We start from the raw sequence: 14,920 nt of genomic DNA on the forward strand, positions 1-14,920 counted from the left end.
CCACTGACCCGGGGTTGCCACTGCCGCCAGCCGGCCGGACAGACAATCCGAGAGGGAAGGTGGGAAAAGCGAGACAGCGCAATGACAACAAACAGTTACGTCCCGCACAGAAAACTACATCATTTTGCTAAAAAACAGAGGCAAGCACACTTACAACAAGGGCACATATTCACCCTATTTACAACACAATTTACATACATACAAAAAAAAACAAACAAACAAACAAACAAACAAAAAGGGGGAAGAACAGGGCAACCCACCCACCTAGTAAAGGACAACAAAACACAACCTTTTTTTGCACAAAACTTGGAGAGGCGCACCGTTCCCGAACGCACTGCAATAACGGGTCGATGCTTGAAGCGGACGGAGCAAGCTCCTTCTCCGACTCCCTGTGCCAAAAATCCGTTTAATATATAGTCCCCTGATAGGGGACGTATCAGATATTAAACTGATAAGAACAGATTTTTTTTGTATAAGAAATTTTTATTTACACAAATATACTTTTACATCATATTCACATTACATACACATAACACACACACTGTACAGACCCAACATCTTTTCTACAGACAACACATATACATCCACTATTTACACTTTTATATACACTATTTACACATTTGCCTTTTATAGGCTCAAGGCGACCTTCACCTTTTCCCATTTCTTTTCGCCCCTTTTTTCCCCTTCTACCTGGGCACACACCCCTATCTCCACCATTACTCTCCTTTCCCACCCCCTGTAGCACTGCACCCCCGTCATGCTACTTTTGGGGTTCCTGACCTTCTGATTCCTGCTGTCCCACAGGGCCAGCTTCCCCCAGCTCACTAGGAGGCCAAACACCTCCCTCTCCTCAGCCTTCCGACTCTCCATCCCAGCTGCATTCATGACCCCAGCCTTGTCCACCGCTGTGGCCCAGACCGGGAGAAACACCCCCTTATTTGCCTTCCCCCAAAAGACCCTTGCAAAGGGGCATTCCCACAGGGCATGCCCTCCTGTCTCCTCCCTCCCACAGCCCCTGGGGCACAAAGGGCTCCTGGCCGTGCCGGCCCTGTGCATCCTCTCCCTCACCGGTAGCCTTCCCAGACCGCCCATCCAGTTCAGGTCTCTCGCCCGGTTTGGGAGCCACTTGGCCGACAACCACCTCCATTGCCCTCCGCTCCTTTCCACCTCCCTCTCTACCGCCCTTGTCCTCCTGCCCAGGATCTCTTTGTAGAGGGCCCGATGATCCCCCAGCCCCTGTGCCGCGATAATCTCTCTATTAGATCTTACAAAGAGAGCTGCCCTCGTGTAGCACCACGGGATGTCTTCCGCCCTCGGCCCGCTGTTGTCCCACCCCACCAGCTCCCTCATGGCCGTCCCCACCCACATCCTCATGAGGTGCCGGCACTTGTGGCCCTCATCTCCCACCAAGGCGTCGTAGATACTCTTCGTGAACAAGACCTCTACCTTCAGGCCCACGTCTACTAGGTCTCTCCCGCCCTTTTCCACCGGCAAAAATAAAATCTCCCTTTTTACAGGCTCTAGCCTCCCTCCCCATAAAAAATTAAAAATCAACCGGTTTAGCCTGATCTTATACACCGCCGGGATCGGAAAAACCCTCCCTAAATAAATAATCCTCGGTAAAATGTCCACCTTCACTATTAATATCTTACCTGAAAGTGTCAGCGCCCTCTCCCTCCACACGCCTAACCTCTTCTCCACCTTCTCCAGGCACTGCTGCCAGTTCAGCCTGTCCGCCCTCTCCCCGCTGAAACGGACCCCCAGCACCTTTATCCCCTCCTCACACGCTACCAGGCCATACTCCTCCCCCCTTCTCCCTCTCCATCCCTCGGTCACCATCACTGTCGACTTAGTAAAATTGATTTTTGACCCTGACCCTCGACAGTACTGGCCCACCAGGCCCATGACCCTCTCTACGTCCCTCTCCGATGAGACCACCACCGTGGTGTCATCGGCATATTGCAGCACCTTTACCCTCTCCCCCCCGCTGCCCGGGATCTGCAGGCCCCTGAATACCCTGTCCTGCCTCATCAGCTCTGCCAGGGGCTCTATCACGCACACGTACAGCAAAGGGGACAAAGGACACCCCTGCCTCACCCCTCTACCCTGCATCACCTGTGCACTCAGGGCCCCATTTACATTTACCCGGCTGAAGGCCCCGTTGTAGAGGGTCTTCACCCAGGTAATGAAACCCTCCCCGAACCCCATCCTCTCTAAAACCTTCACCAGGAAGGCGTGGTCGACCCGGTCGAAAGCCTTCTGCTGGTCCAGGCCTATCACCCCTACCCCAACTTTCCTGCTTCTCGCCCAGCTCAAAAGATCCCTTAAAAGAATCAAGTTCTGGGACCCCATCCTTCCTGGGACAGCACAAGTTTGGTCAGGTCCCAGAACTTCCCCTAACACCCCCTTGGCCCTGTTGGCCAGCACCTTCCCCAGCACCTTGTAATCGGTGCAGAGGAGAGTTACTGGCCGCCAGTTCCCCAGATCTTTCCTCTCCCCCTTCTTGTGCAACAGGTGCACTACCCCCTCCCTCATCGATAAGGGCATCTTCCCCACTTCTCCCGCCCGGTTAAAAACCTCCACCAGGTCCTCAGCCACTATCCCCCAGAAGTGGGTATATACCTCCCTGGTAATCCCATCTCTCCCTGGCGTTTTCCCCGCTTTTAAAGAGAACAAGGCCTCCCTTACCTCTTCCATCCTTATCCTCCTCCCCAGGGCTTCCTGTTTTCCCCTCCCTACCTTCCTCCAGAGCTGCGCTACCAGCCTGTCCCCCTCCTCTGTGTCCCTCTCTTCCCTCCCAAACAGCACCGAGTAGAAAAGCGCTGCGGCGTCCAGCTTCTCCTCCTGCTTCCTTACCTCCCCCTGGCCTGTCATTATCGCCTCTATCCTCCCCTCCTTTTGCCGCGCTCTCACCGTTTTAAAGAAGAAAGGCGTTACCTTCTCGTCCTTCTCCCTCCGCTCCACCCTTGCCAGGAAGGCAAAACGCCTTGCTTTCTCGATGTAATACGATTTTATATCTTCTTTTAACCCCTTTACTTCTTCTGCGTTCACCCTCCCTCCCCTGTTTGCCACCCCCACCCAGTATTGCAGCTCTCCCTTCAGTGCCCACACCTTCTCTCTCTCTTCCCTCCTTTTCGCTATGCCATAGGCTATGCAAGACTCCTTTATCCTCCGTTTCACCATTTCCCACCACTCCAGCACACAGGAAAACTGGGCTTTGAAAACCCTCCACCCCAAATAAAATTCCGTGAACTGTTCACAAAAAACAAAATCTTTAAGGAGATTGGCATTAAAAGACCATCTCCTTTGTCTTCTAGCCTCCCCTCCCCCCAAAATACACTTTACTACACTATGGTCTGAGGACCAGCTGGGAATCACCGCAAAACTTTCCACCCTCCATTTTTTTGAGGCAAAAAAGTAGTCCAACCTCCTCCTACAGCCCCTGGAGTTTGACCACGTGTATCCCTCCCCCTGTCGGCCATCTTCTTTAAAACAATCAAACAAAGAAAACTTAACCAAAATCTCTTTTTTTAAATACAGAACTGAAAAATCCCTTCTCCCTCCCACTATCCCCTCGTCCACCGACACATTAAAATCCCCCCCCAAAACAATACATCGATTTGTCGCCAATAAAACCGGCAACATCTTGAAAAAACACAAACGCTCAGAAATATTACATGGGGCATGCACATTTATGAGCCTAAACTTCTCCCCTCCCCACAAAACATCAGCACACAACAGTTTCCCTGGAACAATCGACAGGAATTCCTCAACCACCATCCCCCTTCCCTTAAACAGAATCCCCAACCCATCGGCGTGGACATTGCCCACTGACCAGACCGAAGGCCCCATATCCCAATCTTTGCAAAACTTGGCGACATCCCTCCCTCCTCCCAAATGACACTCCTGCAGGAACATCGCGTCAAACGACACGTCTTTAAATGATAAAAACAGTGCCGCTCGCTTATCTCTGTCTTTTATGCCTCTAGTGTTCAAAGACATGAAAGTTTTCTCCATTTGAGAAGTTATATCAAAACGGATATACAGGCTCTCAGCCTACCTCCTTCCGAAGATCTTCTCCATCATACGCTCGGGTTCCGTCGGTATCAGGGCCTCCGCGTCCCCCATCTCCTTCTCCACCTCTTCGGCCCAGTCCTTGGGCCTAGCCATGGCTTTGGTCGGGGCCTTGGCCTTAGCCCTCCTCCCCCCTGATGGAGCTCCAGCCATCTCCGGCCTCTCCTTCCTTTTTTCGCCCCTCAGCCTGATGACGGCCTCCTCCTCTGTGGACAACTCCATGTCGGAGCCCTCACTGCCTTCATCCGCCGTCTCCCTCCCCTCCATGCTGTCGGGACCCCGATCGGTGTCTGGGATCGGGCCTTCCCCGGTGCTAGGCCCCGTTGGGCCCGGTATAGGCCCCTCAGCCTCCATTGGGCCTGGTGTAGGCCCTTCCGCCTCCGCTGGGCCTGGTGTAGGCCCCTCCGCCTCCCTTGGGCCTGGTGTAGGCCTCTCTGCCTCCTCTGGGCCTGGTATAGGCCCCTCAGCCTCTGCCGGCCCTTGTGTAGGCCTCCCTGCCCCTGCTGGGCCTGGTGTAGGCCTCTCCTGCTCTGCTGCACCTGGTGCAGGCCTCTCAGCCCCCGCTGGCCCTGGTGTAGACGTTGCCCTCTCCCTGGCTGCGTCGGCGTAGGTGCGGCGGCGCTCCGGGCATGCCCTCATAAAGTGGTCTCTGGAGCCGCAGGTGTTGCAGGTGCGTGGCTCCTTGCACTCCGCCGCCATGTGCCCTTGCTGCCTACAATTATAGCAGACCACCGACCGGCACCCCGCGTCGACATGGCCCACCTCCATGCACCGCCGACAGAAAGGAGGCTGCCTGGAGTACATTATGTGGCCCTTCACTCCCTCGACCATGCAGAGGGCTGGAGGATGGAGGTAGCCCTCGTAGCCATGGTCGCTCTCCCGGAGCAGGACCTCGTACACCCTCTGGCCGTTCCAGAAACCGTAGGCGTCCCTCCGGTATCTGGGTCCGGCCACCACCCTGGCGTACCTCTCGAGGTACCTCCCGACCGCCTCGTCCGGCACGTTCATATCAAAAAGATTGATAATCACTACCCTGTGGTTCCTCCTCTCCATGGACTCCACTCTCCATGGCCCCAGGTCTTCCCTCTTGCACCGCTCCATGAAGGCCTTGAAAGGATCCGGCCCCCTGAAGGCGACGTCTACAAATTCCTCCCTTCCATTACGCTGGATCCCCAGGATTTCCTTCTCTGACAAAAGAAACTTCTCCAAAATGAAAGACTTTACGAACTCTTCTCGTTGTGGCATGCCCCCAGGAACTCCTGCCCACTTCATCCTCGCCGTATTTCTCACTGCTCTCCAGTTATTCGAAGACATACTTACTGTTTAGTCGCTTCTCACCACCACAATCCACTTGATCTTAGCCAAAAGGCCGAGAAGCGATAACCGCAAACTGGCCCCTGCCGACGGCGCCCTCCCGGTGGCCCCGGACCGCGCTCGGGGGAAGACGCCACCTGGCCCAGGAGCCGGCCCCCCTCCCCGCCTTCCCAAGAACCCTGCGCACGCACTGACTGGCCGGTCGGCGAGCTACCGTAACGACCGGACTCAGCTGGCTCCTCCCACCAAGATCCACTGTCCTCCACTGGCAGGCACAGCCGCCAAAAACACTCAACACATACCGAGTACGCTGTGACGTACTTACTACCGAGTTACTTACCGAATAGCTGCTCTCTAGGCAGCGACCAAAGCTATTTAGCGAGCGGGGCATCGATCGCACGCGGCAAGCAGGCGATAAGCCAGAAACGAGCAAGTCGGCGACTCGCAAGCAACCCGCATACCTGTCGCACATTGCCGTCTGTCCTTAAACCGTTCGAAGTTGCCCCGTCCTGTGGACGGAGCATCCAAAAATAGCACAAACTCAGGTGCGTTCCTCTCCACGGAAATCTTTAGTAAAAGGCGAAAGATTTGTGCGTGCTGAAGAGAAACCCGAGCGAAATGTGACCTTTCAGCGCACCAGGCGCCTCCGGCCCCCTTCCCAGCCACTCCCACTGACCCGGGGTTGCCACTGCCGCCAGCCGGCCGGACAGACAATCCGAGAGGGAAGGTGGGAAAAGCGAGACAGCGCAATGACAACAAACAGTTACGTCCCGCACAGAAAACTACATCATTTTGCTAAAAAACAGAGGCAAGCACACTTACAACAAGGGCACATATTCACCCTATTTACAACACAATTTACATACATACAAAAAAAAACAAACAAACAAACAAACAAACAAAAAGGGGGAAGAACAGGGCAACCCACCCACCTAGTAAAGGACAACAAAACACAACCTTTTTTTGCACAAAACTTGGAGAGGCGCACCGTTCCCGAACGCACTGCAATAACGGGTCGATGCTTGAAGCGGACGGAGCAAGCTCCTTCTCCGACTCCCTGTGCCAAAAATCCGTTTAATATATAGTCCCCTGATAGGGGACGTATCAGATATTAAACTGATAAGAACAGATACTACACTTGATCTTAGCCAAAAGGCCGAGAAGCGATAACCGCAAACTGGCCCCTGCCGACGGCGCCCTCCCGGTGGCCCCGGACCGCGCTCGGGGGAAGACGCCACCTGGCCCAGGAGCCGGCCCCCCTCCCCGCCTTCCCAAGAACCCTGCGCACGCACTGACTGGCCGGTCGGCGAGCTACCGTAACGACCGGACTCAGCTGGCTCCTCCCACCAAGATCCACTGTCCTCCACTGGCAGGCACAGCCGCCAAAAACACTCAACACATACCGAGTACGCTGTGACGTACTTACTACCGAGTTACTTACCGAATAGCTGCTCTCTAGGCAGCGACCAAAGCTATTTAGCGAGCGGGGCATCGATCGCACGCGGCAAGCAGGCGATAAGCCAGAAACGAGCAAGTCGGCGACTCGCAAGCAACCCGCATACCTGTCGCACATTGCCGTCTGTCCTTAAACCGTTCGAAGTTGCCCCGTCCTGTGGACGGAGCATCCAAAAATAGCACAAACTCAGGTGCGTTCCTCTCCACGGAAATCTTTAGTAAAAGGCGAAAGATTTGTGCGTGCTGAAGAGAAACCCGAGCGAAATGTGACCTTTCAGCGCACCAGGCGCCTCCGGCCCCCTTCCCAGCCACTCCCACTGACCCGGGGTTGCCACTGCCGCCAGCCGGCCGGACAGACAATCCGAGAGGGAAGGTGGGAAAAGCGAGACAGCGCAATGACAACAAACAGTTACGTCCCGCACAGAAAACTACATCATTTTGCTAAAAAACAGAGGCAAGCACACTTACAACAAGGGCACATATTCACCCTATTTACAACACAATTTACATACATACAAAAAAAAACAAACAAACAAACAAACAAACAAAAAGGGGGAAGAACAGGGCAACCCACCCACCTAGTAAAGGACAACAAAACACAACCTTTTTTTGCACAAAACTTGGAGAGGCGCACCGTTCCCGAACGCACTGCAATAACGGGTCGATGCTTGAAGCGGACGGAGCAAGCTCCTTCTCCGACTCCCTGTGCCAAAAATCCGTTTAATATATAGTCCCCTGATAGGGGACGTATCAGATATTAAACTGATAAGAACAGATACTACACTTGATCTTAGCCAAAAGGCCGAGAAGCGATAACCGCAAACTGGCCCCTGCCGACGGCGCCCTCCCGGTGGCCCCGGACCGCGCTCGGGGGAAGACGCCACCTGGCCCAGGAGCCGGCCCCCCTCCCCGCCTTCCCAAGAACCCTGCGCACGCACTGACTGGCCGGTCGGCGAGCTACCGTAACGACCGGACTCAGCTGGCTCCTCCCACCAAGATCCACTGTCCTCCACTGGCAGGCACAGCCGCCAAAAACACTCAACACATACCGAGTACGCTGTGACGTACTTACTACCGAGTTACTTACCGAATAGCTGCTCTCTAGGCAGCGACCAAAGCTATTTAGCGAGCGGGGCATCGATCGCACGCGGCAAGCAGGCGATAAGCCAGAAACGAGCAAGTCGGCGACTCGCAAGCAACCCGCATACCTGTCGCACATTGCCGTCTGTCCTTAAACCGTTCGAAGTTGCCCCGTCCTGTGGACGGAGCATCCAAAAATAGCACAAACTCAGGTGCGTTCCTCTCCACGGAAATCTTTAGTAAAAGGCGAAAGATTTGTGCGTGCTGAAGAGAAACCCGAGCGAAATGTGACCTTTCAGCGCACCAGGCGCCTCCGGCCCCCTTCCCAGCCACTCCCACTGACCCGGGGTTGCCACTGCCGCCAGCCGGCCGGACAGACAATCCGAGAGGGAAGGTGGGAAAAGCGAGACAGCGCAATGACAACAAACAGTTACGTCCCGCACAGAAAACTACATCATTTTGCTAAAAAACAGAGGCAAGCACACTTACAACAAGGGCACATATTCACCCTATTTACAACACAATTTACATACATACAAAAAAAAACAAACAAACAAACAAACAAACAAAAAGGGGGAAGAACAGGGCAACCCACCCACCTAGTAAAGGACAACAAAACACAACCTTTTTTTGCACAAAACTTGGAGAGGCGCACCGTTCCCGAACGCACTGCAATAACGGGTCGATGCTTGAAGCGGACGGAGCAAGCTCCTTCTCCGACTCCCTGTGCCAAAAATCCGTTTAATATATAGTCCCCTGATAGGGGACGTATCAGATATTAAACTGATAAGAACAGATACTACACTTGATCTTAGCCAAAAGGCCGAGAAGCGATAACCGCAAACTGGCCCCTGCCGACGGCGCCCTCCCGGTGGCCCCGGACCGCGCTCGGGGGAAGACGCCACCTGGCCCAGGAGCCGGCCCCCCTCCCCGCCTTCCCAAGAACCCTGCGCACGCACTGACTGGCCGGTCGGCGAGCTACCGTAACGACCGGACTCAGCTGGCTCCTCCCACCAAGATCCACTGTCCTCCACTGGCAGGCACAGCCGCCAAAAACACTCAACACATACCGAGTACGCTGTGACGTACTTACTACCGAGTTACTTACCGAATAGCTGCTCTCTAGGCAGCGACCAAAGCTATTTAGCGAGCGGGGCATCGATCGCACGCGGCAAGCAGGCGATAAGCCAGAAACGAGCAAGTCGGCGACTCGCAAGCAACCCGCATACCTGTCGCACATTGCCGTCTGTCCTTAAACCGTTCGAAGTTGCCCCGTCCTGTGGACGGAGCATCCAAAAATAGCACAAACTCAGGTGCGTTCCTCTCCACGGAAATCTTTAGTAAAAGGCGAAAGATTTGTGCGTGCTGAAGAGAAACCCGAGCGAAATGTGACCTTTCAGCGCACCAGGCGCCTCCGGCCCCCTTCCCAGCCACTCCCACTGACCCGGGGTTGCCACTGCCGCCAGCCGGCCGGACAGACAATCCGAGAGGGAAGGTGGGAAAAGCGAGACAGCGCAATGACAACAAACAGTTACGTCCCGCACAGAAAACTACATCATTTTGCTAAAAAACAGAGGCAAGCACACTTACAACAAGGGCACATATTCACCCTATTTACAACACAATTTACATACATACAAAAAAAAACAAACAAACAAACAAACAAACAAAAAGGGGGAAGAACAGGGCAACCCACCCACCTAGTAAAGGACAACAAAACACAACCTTTTTTTGCACAAAACTTGGAGAGGCGCACCGTTCCCGAACGCACTGCAATAACGGGTCGATGCTTGAAGCGGACGGAGCAAGCTCCTTCTCCGACTCCCTGTGCCAAAAATCCGTTTAATATATAGTCCCCTGATAGGGGACGTATCAGATATTAAACTGATAAGAACAGATACTACACTTGATCTTAGCCAAAAGGCCGAGAAGCGATAACCGCAAACTGGCCCCTGCCGACGGCGCCCTCCCGGTGGCCCCGGACCGCGCTCGGGGGAAGACGCCACCTGGCCCAGGAGCCGGCCCCCCTCCCCGCCTTCCCAAGAACCCTGCGCACGCACTGACTGGCCGGTCGGCGAGCTACCGTAACGACCGGACTCAGCTGGCTCCTCCCACCAAGATCCACTGTCCTCCACTGGCAGGCACAGCCGCCAAAAACACTCAACACATACCGAGTACGCTGTGACGTACTTACTACCGAGTTACTTACCGAATAGCTGCTCTCTAGGCAGCGACCAAAGCTATTTAGCGAGCGGGGCATCGATCGCACGCGGCAAGCAGGCGATAAGCCAGAAACGAGCAAGTCGGCGACTCGCAAGCAACCCGCATACCTGTCGCACATTGCCGTCTGTCCTTAAACCGTTCGAAGTTGCCCCGTCCTGTGGACGGAGCATCCAAAAATAGCACAAACTCAGGTGCGTTCCTCTCCACGGAAATCTTTAGTAAAAGGCGAAAGATTTGTGCGTGCTGAAGAGAAACCCGAGCGAAATGTGACCTTTCAGCGCACCAGGCGCCTCCGGCCCCCTTCCCAGCCACTCCCACTGACCCGGGGTTGCCACTGCCGCCAGCCGGCCGGACAGACAATCCGAGAGGGAAGGTGGGAAAAGCGAGACAGCGCAATGACAACAAACAGTTACGTCCCGCACAGAAAACTACATCATTTTGCTAAAAAACAGAGGCAAGCACACTTACAACAAGGGCACATATTCACCCTATTTACAACACAATTTACATACATACAAAAAAAAACAAACAAACAAACAAACAAACAAAAAGGGGGAAGAACAGGGCAACCCACCCACCTAGTAAAGGACAACAAAACACAACCTTTTTTTGCACAAAACTTGGAGAGGCGCACCGTTCCCGAACGCACTGCAATAACGGGTCGATGCTTGAAGCGGACGGAGCAAGCTCCTTCTCCGACTCCCTGTGCCAAAAATCCGTTTAATATATAGTCCCCTGATAGGGGACGTATCAGATATTAAACTGATAAGAACAGATTTTTTTTTTTTGTATTTAAATTAATTTATTGGTCCGCACCAACCTCATTACATTTTCATACAAACAATAAACAAACAAATTCCAAACCACATCCTCTTAACAACTGTAAACTCAAAACCCCACCCTCCCCTGAAGTCCCACAGTCCCAACACATTCCCACTGTATCAACACATTTCAAACCAAACAAAAACAGAACCGAAACAACCATACAACCCCCCACCCCACCCACTCCCACCCCCCACTTACCCTAATTACAAAACCCCAAACAAACAACTCCAACAACAAAAACAATACAAATACAAAAACAACAAGAAGAACCCCACCCTCCACCCTCCCCCCTCCCCACCCCACCCCACCCCACCCCACCCCACAAACCCCGAACCCAACCACCCCAATCACATACATTCTATTTACATGCTTACATATTCCCAGGACCCCCCTCCCAGAGGAAGAGCCTTTCCAGGCCTCCCCAGTACTCCCGCACCCATTCCCACCCGTGCACCACCCCATCCCCCCTTATTCTCTCCGCTACCCTCCCCGAGAACCTATAGTAGAGCTGGCTGGGAGTCAGGACCCTCAGCCTCGTCCCCACTGCTGCCATCCTGTCCTCCCACAGCACCCACTTGCCATACCCTATCACCTCCCACACTACACCCTCAGCCACAGCTCCCACTGCTGCCAGCCCCCGCCTATACAGGACTCTCTCTCTGCTCAGGGTGAAAGCAGGCCCTACCCCACCGAGGAGGCCCTGCACCAACCCCCAGTACACCCTTGCGAACTGGCACTCCCATAGGGCGTGAGCCACCGACTCCACCAGCCCACAGCCCCTTGGACAGAGTGGACTGGCACTGCACCCATGGCGATGCAGCACCTCCCGCACCGACAGCCTGCCCATCGCGCACAGCCAGTGGAGGTCCCGCACCACCCCTGGTGCCCTCCCCCCGCTCACCTTGCCCCACTCGAGGTTCAGCGGCACCCCTTCAGGACCTGCCACTTGCCTGCCCGCAATGCTCTTATACAGCAGCCTGTGCTGGAGAAGTCTCTCCCTCTCCACTGGAGCCGGGCACTGCCTAAGGAAGCGCTGCACCGCCTGATAGGCCGGGGACTGCTGTTCTGCCCGTGGAGCCACGTGGGTCAGCGGCACCCAGTGCCTCAGCGCGTTTGCCAGGTGGAGACGGGCGAAGTGGTAGCACTTATGTGGGACCCTTTCCAGGACCATTCTACATGCGAAAGCTGTAAATATCGCGTCAAGCTTCAGGGGGATTCTCGGCACGCCGCGACCCCCCATGTCCACTGGCATGTACATGAGGTCGCGACGCACGTACTCGTACCTCCCTCCCCACAGAAACTTGAACATGGCCCTGGTCAGGGCCACCTTGATCCTAGCAGGAACTGGGAAGACGTAGGCCAGATGCAAGAGTAGCGGGAGCAGGACAGCCCTCACCACTACCACCCTCCCAGTCAGCGACAGCCGCCTGCGTGCCCACACCCCCAGCCGCGATCTCACCAGCGCCATACGTTCTTCCCAGTTCCGCTCACCACTGCCCTGGGGAAAGAAGCGCACCCCCAACACCTTCAGTCCCCCTTGGCACCGCTCCCAGCCACCATAGTCCCTCACCTCCTCTCTCCACCGGCCACACAGCAGGACTGAGGACTTGGACAGGTTCACCCTGGAGCCCGTCCCTGCCGCAAACCTGTCCACCAGGACTCTCACCCTTGCCAGGGACCGAGTTGAAGACACAAAAATTGTTGTGTCATCAGCATACTGCTGGATCTTCAACTCGGCCCCTGCAGCCCCTGGGATCCTCACCCCGTCCACACCTGGGTCCCGACGCACCAGCTCTGCGAAGGGCTCCATGAACAGGACGTAGAGCAGCGGGGAGATTGGGCACCCCTGCCGCACCCCCCCCGCTTGCTCCACAGCCCCGCTCAGAAACCCATTTATTTTCACACAGCTGTACACTCCCCTGTACAGAATGCGCAACCAGGACAGAAAATGGGGGCCCAAACCCATCCGCTGCAGGACCCGGAACAGGAAGGCGTGCTGCACCCGATCGAAGGCCTTCTCCTGGTCGATGCTGACCACCGCCAGAGGAAGGCCCCGATCGCGCACCCAGTCAATTGTGTCCCGCAGCAGAACCAGGTTCCAGCTGCAGGACCGCCCCGGTACCCCACAAGTTTGGTCAGGGCTGACCAGGACGTCCATCACCTGCTTCAGGCGGACCGCAGCTGCTTTGGCCAGCAGCTTATAGTCCGCCGTCAGCAGGGTGATTGGACGCCAGTTCTTTAGGTCAGCCCTGTCCCCTCCCTTGTGGAGCAGCGACACCACTCCTTTTCTCATGGAGGCCGACAGCGCTCCCCCCTCCAGAAGCGCCTGAAAAACCTCCATGAGATCCGGACCAATGATGTCCCAAAACTCCCTATAGAACTCCCACGGGAGTCCGTCATGCCCCGGGGCCTTCCCTTCCCTCATGGAGCGGAGCGCCCCTGTCAGCTCCTCCAAACTGAGCTCCGCCTCCAGCGCCTGCCCTTCCTCCCGCCCCAACCGGGGCACCACACACCCCAGCAGTGCCTCCTGCTCCTCCGGGTCGCACTCTCTCCTGCTGAAGAGGTCTCGGAAGAAGCCCTCCGCGATCCCCAGCATCTCCGGGACCCCCGTTTCCAGCCCCGCTTCCCCTTTCAACCCAGAGATCACGGCGGCCTTCCTCCGAGCCTCAGCAGCCTGAAAAAAAAAAGCAGTGGGCTTCTCCCCCTCCTCCATCTCCCTCAGCCGGCCCTGGAAGGCCAAGGCCTTAGCCCTCCCCTCCAGGAGGCTTCTCACCCTCTCCTTCGCCCCCTCATAGGCCTCCCACCTCACTGCCCTCCCCCTGTTGAGCTGGGTGTGCATATACGCCAAGGCGTCTAGCCACTTCTTCACCTCCGTCCGCTCCCTCCGCCGCTGCGCCATGCTGTACCTTTGGCAAAAAAGGCCGAAACGCACTTTTGCCGCCTCCCACCAGTCTACCACTGTGGAGTAGAACCCCCGCAGTGCCCTCACGGCCTTATAAAAGCCTCGAAAGGCCTCCTGGAACGCCCTGGATTTCATTAGGGAGGTATTCAATTTCCAGTAGCCTGGCCCCCATTGCGTGTTGGGAATGGGGACCGCCACCTGCAGCATGTCATGGTCAGATGCCCATGAAGGCTGCAGCGTGGCGGTCACCCCCACCCACTCCTTCGGCACAAAAATGTAGTCCAGGCGGCTCGCAGCTCCCCTGGAATTCCGCCAGGTAAAGCCTGGAGCCGCCGGATGTGCCGCCCGGAAGGAGTCGACCAGGCCGTAATCCCTGACCAACTCCGCCAGCGCTCTTGCCGAAAAATCCCCCCCCCCAGCAGCGCTAGCCCCACCCCCATCCAGCGACACATTAAAGTCCCCCCCCAGGATTATCCGCCTGGAGGTGGACAGACTGGGCACCAGCTCCCTAAAAACCTCCAGCCTCCGCCCACTCCGAGTTGGCCCGTACACATTAAAAATTCTTATTTTAAAAGGACCCTGATTAACGTCTGCGTACATCGCCCGCCCCGCCACAATGTCCACAGACTCCTGGATTTCCATATCAGCGCCCTTCACCAAAATCCCCAGCCCATCGGCATGAACGCTGCCCACCGACCACGCCGATGGGCCCCACGTCCACTCCTCTGAGAAACCCAGTACATCCCCCATGTCCCGAAGGTGCACCTCCTGTAACAAAAAAACCTTCCCTCTTGTCGCCGCTAAAGAGGCAAAAAGTGCCTGCCTCTTCCCCGAGTTTCTCAAACCCCGCACATTCAAAGTGATTACATTTACCACCATTTTTTTAACAAAAAATTTTTTACTGACCTTCAATCCCCTTCCTTCTCAGAGGAGTCCCCCCCTCCCTCGAGTCCTTTCTCCATCCCCATCACCCCTGTGATCCCCGCCACATCCCAGCCTGCAAACTGGGAAGCCGGGCTGACTGCCGGTCCCGCTGAGGCCGCAGAG

At 55.6% G+C, this 14,920-nt stretch overlaps 9 non-coding genes and 2 pseudogenes across 9 annotated transcripts; all 11 read right to left on the minus strand.

Annotated features, from left to right (window-relative positions):
- Positions 1–309: 309 nt before the first annotated feature.
- Positions 310–481, minus strand: LOC133106373 (U2 spliceosomal RNA; annotated as a pseudogene).
- A 5,407-nt stretch (positions 482–5,888) lies between these two features.
- On the minus strand, positions 5,889–6,005 carry LOC133105836 (U5 spliceosomal RNA). The gene has a single exon (XR_009704025.1). It is a non-coding gene; the product is annotated as a U5 spliceosomal RNA (small nuclear RNA).
- A 360-nt stretch (positions 6,006–6,365) lies between these two features.
- LOC133106151 (U2 spliceosomal RNA) lies at positions 6,366–6,556 on the minus strand. The gene has a single exon (XR_009704322.1). It is a non-coding gene; the product is annotated as a U2 spliceosomal RNA (small nuclear RNA).
- A 433-nt stretch (positions 6,557–6,989) lies between these two features.
- On the minus strand, positions 6,990–7,106 carry LOC133105837 (U5 spliceosomal RNA). Its single transcript, XR_009704026.1, has one exon. It is a non-coding gene; the product is annotated as a U5 spliceosomal RNA (small nuclear RNA).
- Positions 7,107–7,466: 360 nt separating this feature from the next.
- LOC133106152 (U2 spliceosomal RNA) lies at positions 7,467–7,657 on the minus strand. The gene has a single exon (XR_009704323.1). It is a non-coding gene; the product is annotated as a U2 spliceosomal RNA (small nuclear RNA).
- Positions 7,658–8,090: 433 nt separating this feature from the next.
- On the minus strand, positions 8,091–8,207 carry LOC133105839 (U5 spliceosomal RNA). Its single transcript, XR_009704029.1, has one exon. It is a non-coding gene; the product is annotated as a U5 spliceosomal RNA (small nuclear RNA).
- Positions 8,208–8,567: 360 nt separating this feature from the next.
- Positions 8,568–8,758, minus strand: LOC133106153 (U2 spliceosomal RNA). The gene has a single exon (XR_009704324.1). It is a non-coding gene; the product is annotated as a U2 spliceosomal RNA (small nuclear RNA).
- Positions 8,759–9,191: 433 nt separating this feature from the next.
- Positions 9,192–9,308, minus strand: LOC133105840 (U5 spliceosomal RNA). Its single transcript, XR_009704030.1, has one exon. It is a non-coding gene; the product is annotated as a U5 spliceosomal RNA (small nuclear RNA).
- A 360-nt stretch (positions 9,309–9,668) lies between these two features.
- Positions 9,669–9,859, minus strand: LOC133106154 (U2 spliceosomal RNA). Its single transcript, XR_009704325.1, has one exon. It is a non-coding gene; the product is annotated as a U2 spliceosomal RNA (small nuclear RNA).
- Positions 9,860–10,292: 433 nt separating this feature from the next.
- LOC133105841 (U5 spliceosomal RNA) lies at positions 10,293–10,409 on the minus strand. The gene has a single exon (XR_009704031.1). It is a non-coding gene; the product is annotated as a U5 spliceosomal RNA (small nuclear RNA).
- Positions 10,410–10,769: 360 nt separating this feature from the next.
- On the minus strand, positions 10,770–10,948 carry LOC133106453 (U2 spliceosomal RNA; annotated as a pseudogene).
- Positions 10,949–14,920: the final 3,972 nt, after the last annotated feature.

The sequence above is a fragment of the Conger conger genome, chromosome 12 (assembly GCF_963514075.1).
Source record: "Conger conger chromosome 12, fConCon1.1, whole genome shotgun sequence".
NCBI classification, from domain to species: Eukaryota; Metazoa; Chordata; class Actinopteri; order Anguilliformes; family Congridae; genus Conger; species Conger conger.